The 8328-nt window shown below is 42.5% G+C and overlaps 1 long non-coding RNA gene across 1 annotated transcript; it reads left to right on the forward strand.

The window, feature by feature from the left end:
• Positions 1-4271: 4271 nt before the first annotated feature.
• On the forward strand, positions 4272-6694 carry LOC144337362 (uncharacterized). Its single transcript, XR_013410404.1, has 2 exons — positions 4272-4544; positions 5669-6694. It is a non-coding gene; the product is annotated as an uncharacterized LOC144337362 (long non-coding RNA).
• Positions 6695-8328: the final 1634 nt, after the last annotated feature.

The raw sequence follows: 8328 nt of genomic DNA on the forward strand, positions 1-8328 counted from the left end.
GAGAAACCTCCACACTGTTTTCCATAATGGCTGCACCCATTTATATGCTCACCACCAGTGTGCAAGGGGTCCCTTTCCTACACATCCTTGTTAACACTTGTTACTTTCCCTCTTTTTGATAATAGCCCTACTAACAGGTGGGGGGGGGGCGGTGATATCTCATTGTGAGTTTAATTTGCATTTCTCTGATGATGAGTGACATTGGACATTTTTAAAAATACCTCTTGGTCAAGTGTATGTCTTCTTTTGAGAAATGTCTATTCATAGGCTTTTCTCACTTTTAATCTGGCTATTTTCTTACTATTGAGGTGTTTCAGGTCTTACATATTTTGGCTATTAGCCCCTTATCAGTTGTTTGGTTTGTAAATATTTTTCTTTCATTCTGCAGGTTGTCTCTTCACTATATTGATTTTTAATTGGCTATGCAGAAGCTTTTTAGTGTGACTTAATCAAATTTGTCTGTTTTTTATTGTCTGTGCTTTTTGGTTCATAGCCAAAATACCATTGCCCAGGCCAATGTCATGAAGCTTTTCCTTATGTTTTCTTCAAGCAGTTTTATAGTTTCAGGTCTTACTTTTGAGTCTTTCATCTATTTTAGTTGATTTTTATATAAGGTGTGAGGTAAGAGTTTAATTTCATTCTTCCAAATGTGGACATCCAGTTTTACTAACATCATTTATTTAAGAGACTGTCCTTTCCACATTGTGTGTTTCTGACACCTTTGTCAACATCAACTGACAGTAAATGTATGGCTTTATTTCTCAGCTGTTTATTCAGTCTCGTTGGTTTATGCGTCTGCTTTCAATGCCATTAACATGCTGTTTAGTATCTGAGGAAAGCAACCTGATTTTTTTATGTTATTTATTTCCCATAAATGAAATATCTCTGTTATCTATTTCCCATTAATGAAATATGGGAAATATTTCATTAATGGGAAATAGATAACATAAAAAATTCAGGTTACTTTTCTCAGATACTTTGTTACATTTATCCTTATTTTTTCAATCACATTACTTTCTTTGTCTTGCTGGAAAGAAGTGCAAAATACCTAAGGAAACCTCCCTGTGGCCTCCATTAATCCAGCTAGCACCTACCAAATCAGCAAAATCAGAAATATGATTTAAATAAACTATGCCTAAAGAAAAAACATTCTTTTTAATTCCTTATTTTTCAAGGTTTACAAAAACAATGAGAACAAAAAGAATCAGTAAATGATATATAAATGTCATTATAATTTTACTTATTCTATTTTTTATCAAGAGGAAACTGTGTGTTCCATGAAAATGTTTAATAATTATGCTTAAGATTTTATCAAATGGAAAAGACAATTCTAAAATTCATGTGAAATCAAAAAAGATTCAAATGAACAAAGCTATCTTGGGCAAAAAGTGTAAGTCAGAGGCTTCACATTAACTGATTTCAAAATATACTACATACCTATAGTAATCTAAACAGCATGTTAAGATGTTAACCATTTACCTTGAATGAGCCAAACTTGTGGCAGAAACAGAAGCTTGGCAGCTGTCTGTGCATGAAAACCTTTCTCCGATTTACTATTTGCAGGTAACAAAGTAGAAGAGTGTCACAGCTTGTCCAGGGAGAAAGCTGAGCCCATTGACAAAATCGGTACTGCAGCCTTTGCTGACTGTGACTATTTATTATCTCAACACACTGGGATATTAATTACTTGAACATTTTGGGGAATGACAACAACTTGAAATTCATATTTTAACCAGTATGTCATGCATATTAACAAAGACAAATTTATAACTGATTTGACTATTTTGTGTGTTTTTGCTTTTAAGAAACTTTTGAACAGTTGGCTTGTGTGGGAATGAACGATAACAAATGACAAAATTTATTTGTTATTAAATTTTCCTCCAGTGGATATTCATGCACCAGACTCATTGCAACACATTCAGTCGTCTTTGAAAGATAAGACACGGGAAACCATTTTGTTGTACAATGAGATGAGTTATTTGAACTAAAGATGTGTTTCTTTGCATAATTTTTTGTGAACTAGGTATCACATGTCCCATAAGGAGTAATAGATGTGTTTTCTTTGCTCTGATCAGCACAGATTTGAACCATTTTCCAACTCCAGGGGGCTCAGCCACATGTTCACCTTCAAAATCATAACAAGGCCTCCTCTACACCTTTTGCAGCTATGGTCAATACCCAGTGAGTTCAGCCTCTGTGGGCTTTCTGCACCTGCACATACGTACCTCAGTGCTTTGTATCTCTTGGTGGATGCTGGAATTGTACCCTGGGCTGTACAGCATCAAGTTACATTTAAATCAGAGAGCTGGCATATGTCACTCACCACAGCAGGTCTGCGTCAGCTGAATCTTGCAAAGCATGTCTTATCTTCCAGAGCATAAATCAGTACAAGGACTATAAAGCTGCTATGGGATCTTCTCCCTCCCTGTGGAAAGGAACACAGTCCAGGAATGCCCTCAAACCAGCAAACCAATCTCTTCATATCATTTGCTGCCTTCATTCTATTTCTAATTCAAAGACAGCTGAAAGCCACAGACAATAGCAGCATCCCTGCATGGCTGGTAGTCCTGGAAGAAGACTGGAAAGAGAGGTGGAGTGGCTGTCAAGGCAACAATTAGTTAGAGCTCCTGCTCTTTTGATTGCTTGAGAACTCAGAAAAGGATGACTAAGGTCACTTAACTGTAGCTAAGAGGGCTTTAGAGTCTTATGAAAACGAGAACTCTGAGGAGCCTGCACACCAGTCACTAAGCTGGGACTAAGGATGTTTGGTCAGGGAAGGGTCACTGCTTGTCTGAGATGGAGAACCATGGCTCTGACCCATTGGCTGACCCCTGAGGAGCCTGTGGGGCTCCCTGGAAACAACCCAGAAGTGCCTTTATCCAGAACAAAGAGGAAGTTTCTAAAAGGTGCAGACATACTCAGAGACAAAGCTGGCTGTAGCCTAAGTGACAAAGACATTGAGCTTGCAGGGGCCACACCACAAGGTAGGTAGGAGCAGAGTCAGATGACTCTGATCCCACAGACCATTCTCCAGTGTTCACTGCATTTCTACTCCACAAACAGCAAATTCTAGGGAACACGTTTTTAAAAATTAAAGCAGACCTTGTTGATGTTATAGTTTTTTATGGAGGAAAAAAACTTGACATATTATGATATATAATGTAATATTTTATTAGATATAATATATTGTGTAATTATATATTATACCATCACTTATATTAGATATTATAAAATCAAGAGAGTATGTAATCAAGCACTAATACGTGGAACAGGAAGACAGTAAAAAGAGTGTGGGAGGCCGGATGCGGTGGCTCACGCCTGTGATCACAGCACTTTGGGAGGCCAAGGCGGGTGAATCACAAGGTCAGGAGATCAAGACCATCCTGGCTAACACGGTGAAACCCTGTCTCTACTAATAATACAAAAAAAATTAACCGGGCGTGGTGGCAGGTGCCTGTACTCCCAGCTACTTGGGAGGCTGAGACAGGAGAATGGCGTGAACCCAGGAGGCAGAGCTTGCAGTAAGCCGAGATCACAGCAATGCACTCCAGCCTGTGCCACTAAGCAAGACTCGGTCTCAAAAAAAAAAAAAAAAAAAGGTGTTGGAAGCAGGCAGTCAATATGAATGAAGTGCTGATCACTTGGAGATGAGAACAGCCCTGAGAGCACAAGTGTGACTTCACTGCCTTCTGTTCCCCAGCCCCAGCCTCTAGCCTATGCCCTAGAAAGGACACCAATATACTGCAGTTAAACATATTAAATGTGGTGAGATTTGGACTGAATCTTGGAGATTAAATTTCATACAAGAAGAAATAGCATTATTAGAAATCTATGAAAAAAATAGAATGTTTCTCTGAAAAGTGACAAAGTGTAAGAGCTAAAAGGGATCAGGAATGTCGCTTTTAACCCACCTAACCCTCCCCTGGACTGTGAATTCCTCATCCCATTCAGTGCCCAGCATTCAATAAATATGTGCTCATTATTTATGCTCTTATTCCACATCAGTAGGTTAGCAAAAGTGTAATCAATTCATTTTGGATAAGAGCCTTTCTCAAATTGATTATACATTTCGTTCTTACACAGAGTAAGCTGAACATAGCTTAATCTTTTTTGCTGGATGTTGTCCAACATGCTCGTTGAACAAATTAGGAAACTAAGACTTGGAAAGGGGAAGAGCTCGCTGATGTGTCATGGCCCTTGAGGGTAGGCACTGGGTTAAAGCTCAGTGTCAATGTTGTTTTCACACTGGAGACAATCTCTTATTTTCACCAGACGGGTCTTTGTGAAACACATGAAGGAACCCTCAGAAGACCACTTCAGAGACTCCCGTGACCACAGCAGGGAGAGTCAAGAGAAGCTCATTCAATAAAAGGCTGGGGAAGTAGCAGGAGCTGGGCCCATGCAGGGACTCGCAGGCCGCACCGAGGGGTTTACACTCATCCTAACCGAGGCAGAAACCCAGCGCAGAGTGCTGAGGATGGCAAAGGCATGAGGATGAGTTGGAAGAAGTGAGTCTGGCTCTGCTCTGGAGAATGGCTGAAAGGGTAAGCAGGAACAAATGGAAGCAGCCACCGAGGAGGCCATCGCAGGTGCAGGTGGGATGCAGAGGGGAGTGGGGGCAGGCTTGGAGAACAGGGTTGCATGGGAGTGCAAGGCAGTCAGGTGGGAAAAGGAAGTAAATACGAGTGGCTTCTCTTGAATGTAAGCCCTTTCTCCTGCTCCAAATCAACCAGGGCAAAGGCCAGACTCTTAGCCATAGTGTAAAAGGCCCCTGGGAATCACACCCAGGCTGCCGCTCCACACCACACCATGCCCCAAAATGCCTCCATAAAACTTGATTCATCTTCTACCTGGAGCTCTTCTACCCACTTTCTACCTTTGCCCAAATAAGTTCAGTTTACCTTTCAGGTCTCAAGATCGATGCTACCACCCCTGGACCCCTGGAAAGTCTTCCTCAATGCTCGCACCCACCCCCTTGCATCGGCCACATTCCCATGCCATGGGTTCTTTCTCTACCTCCACAGAGGCACAGCTCTGTGTTATAACTGCCTGCTCACCCACCTGACCCTCCCCTGGACTGTGAATTCCTCACCCCATTCAGTGCCCAGCATTCAATAAATAAGTGCTTATTATTTCTGCTGTCTTATTCCACACTGGTAGGTTAGCAAATGTATAATCAATTCATTTCGGATAAAAGCCTTTCTCAAATTGATTGTACATTTCCTTCTTACACAGAGTAAGCTGAACATAGTTTAACTTTGAACACAAGGTTGTCATTATGAATGCAGTCACAATTAAAGAATACCAGAAGCCCTGGGACATTAGATAGTCTATCCCATGCATTTTTTAGATGGGTAAATTGAGGCCCAGAGAGGTGGAGGGACCATGATTTGAGGTGGTAAATCTATGATTTGAATCTTAGCACCCTGACTTCCAGTCTAGCCCTGGAGAAAGCTGCATCTGAGGAGCCATGGTCAAATTCTCCAGGTTTTTAAGATGCCTAGACTCTTTGTACCAGCACCACAGGGCTCCAACTGTTGTATTTTATTTTAGTTATTGTGCCTGTTTTCATAGCTTTTCTGCCTTCTCCCATGTTATCAACTCACTTCTTAATCCTTCAGTCTATCCAAATCAAACAAACTCTATTTTGTTTTGTTTTATTTTTAAGGGACAAGATCTCATTATGTCATTCAGGCTGGAGTGTAGCAGCACAGTCTTGACTCACTGCAACCTTGAACTCCTGGCCTCAAGTGATCTTTCAGCCTCAGCCTCCCAAGGAGCTGGAACTACAGATGGAACGTACCACCAGGCCTAGCTAATTTTTCATTTTTGCATGTTGTTTTAATAGAGATAGGGTTTCAGCATGTTGCCCAGGCTGGTCTTAAATTCCTGGCCTCAAGTGATCCTCCCGCTTTGGCCACCCAAAGGGTGAGATTACAGGCTTGAACCACTGCACCTGATCTCCATCTTTATTTGTATGTGTTTGGGAGGCAGATAACACTTTTAGCTCCCCAAAGCACCACGGTGCTTATGATTATCTATGAACATTGATGCTTTACTACTCAGTCTCCTCCACTAAACTAAAATTCCAGGTCCATTTTACTGTCCCCTCTGCACCTGGTCCCTAGCACAGGGCCCAGCATATTCACATGTGCTGAAGAATTATCTAGCTTCTTAAGCATCATATAAAATAAGCATTATTAGCCTTAGAAAAAAATGTAAGCTCCACTTCACAGGTTTAGCGATGCCTGTTTTCTTAGGCTTCTTTTCCGATTCCTGGATGTGATTTACGGAGCTTAGTTCTAGTAGGCATGCTGTATTTAGATGAAGTAAGGAGTGATTGGCATTTGTGGAGGGACTGTGTCCTCTTTTGCAATAATTAGAGGTTGTTGGGACATCCACAGTCTTTGAGACTGTTTTCCTCACGGCTCCCTTTTCGTAGACAGTTGCAGCATGAGAAGTTGAATGAATTTTACGAAGTAGACGTTGAAGCCTCCCAGTGATTGTCCCTTCGGGATTTTGCAGCGGGCATACGCTATTTGCTTGGTCCAGAGTGAAGCACCTCTACTTTTCTGGAGAACTGTTCCTTCCCAGCTACAATAAAGAGGCTCAAGTTAGAGCGGGTGTCATTCATTTGTTTAATGTAGTTGCTACCTTGGTATCCATTTTTAGTCCTAATAAAAGTTATTTGAAACCCGGTTGTACCATGTGTCACTTTGGGCCTAATTAAAACTTCCCCTACCCATGTGGTTGTTTGCAGCATAGCCCGCTTGTTCTTCATCCCACTGACCCAAAATCCAACACCCCCACAGCTACTGACCATGAGAAACTCAAGGATCAACACCAGAGTCATGGAAATGAGCTCCCATTCATGCATGTTTTCTTTAAAGGAGCCAACCGGCAACTTCCCTGTAGGAGAGCCTGAAAAACTACCAAGACCTTAACAAAGACAGAGTCCCACAGGCCTCAGGCCTCTCTCTTCCCTGCTGTCTGAGCTTCCTGCCTCTTCCAGACCTCCCACTGTCCTCTCAGCAACACCTCTAACCTCTCTGTGACTCATGAGTAATGAATTTATTCTGTGTCAGGCATTTTGTTTTCACCTCCTCAGTGTGTCTCATCTGACAGACACACCCAGACCCAACGTGCCCCTGGTCAGAGAGCTCCTAGAGATGACTCTCTTGGCTTATGGTCACTCTTAAGTGGGTAAGACCCTCTTACTCTCTTAAGAGTTTTGTGATTTGTATCATTATGGTTTAACAGCAGGGTCACACTGCCTGGCTAAAGGCAATTGCTTTGCAGTGAACACGTAACTTAAGCCATGTCAGTTAGGGTTTTGCCCTGGAACTTTTGGAAATAAAGCCATGGAAAGAGATTCTTGCAAGGTAAGGTTGGCAGTCATGATTTCCTCCATGAAATGAACAACTTAAAATAACAAAGTCGAGATGCAAAGAGAAGTAGAGACTAGAGGGTACGCTGACTGCGCTCAAGTCCCCAAGGGTCCCAGCACCACCATTCCCCTCCGTGGAATCTGACTGCCACAGCTCTAAGTCACAGGAATGCCACTCTGCTGCACCTAGCATCTGCAACCAGAGGATTCCTAAGTGCAGAAAACACAGGAGATTTAGAGAAGCCCATGGAGAACAGACCTATGATGTATAATTAGAGAAAAGCCAGTGATTTGGAGCTCATTCCTCATCTGGGAAATCTGTTGCCATGATCCAAAACCTAAATGAGTTTTGGGGAGTGATTTTATGGGTTAAATCCCAGAGTTTGAAACAAGGAAGAGAGCAGCCCCCTCCCCTGCTGCCCTCTTCAAAGCCTCCTGTGTCACAGCTCTCAGGTTAAGCCTCGGTGCTGAAACATTACACCATTCCAGAGAGTAAATCAGGCCCTAGAGATGCATCTCAGCCCAGCATAGGAAGCGTTTCCTAAAAAGCACAGCTTTGCGCTAGGGGCTACTTTGCAAGGAGATAAGCCTCCTGCAGTGTATGGGGAGTACTCCAGGAGAGTTGTCGGGATCAGGGGGAGTCACAGAGGAAATGCTAAACAAATTTTTTGTGATTCGCTTTGCTAGTTCTGTTCACTTCCAAGAGTCTGTGATTTTTGGCTTTAGTCACAAGGGTCTTGCAAGTCAGCTGGGCAAATTCAAAACAAATGTCAAAACCACTATCTGGTGAGGGAGTTGGTGATTTCTCTTCTGCTCTTAGTGAAACCTCCATCCTGTTTTCCCGAATGTACAGTTGGCCGCATCCTACCCTCCCCTTCCCTGGCTGGAAGAGGCAGCCTCCTTCCTCCCACTGCCTAGGAGGGGCTCTGCCAATATCAGCA

Source organism: Macaca mulatta, chromosome 19 (genome assembly GCF_049350105.2).
Source record: "Macaca mulatta isolate MMU2019108-1 chromosome 19, T2T-MMU8v2.0, whole genome shotgun sequence".
NCBI lineage: Eukaryota > Metazoa > Chordata > Mammalia > Primates > Cercopithecidae > Macaca > Macaca mulatta.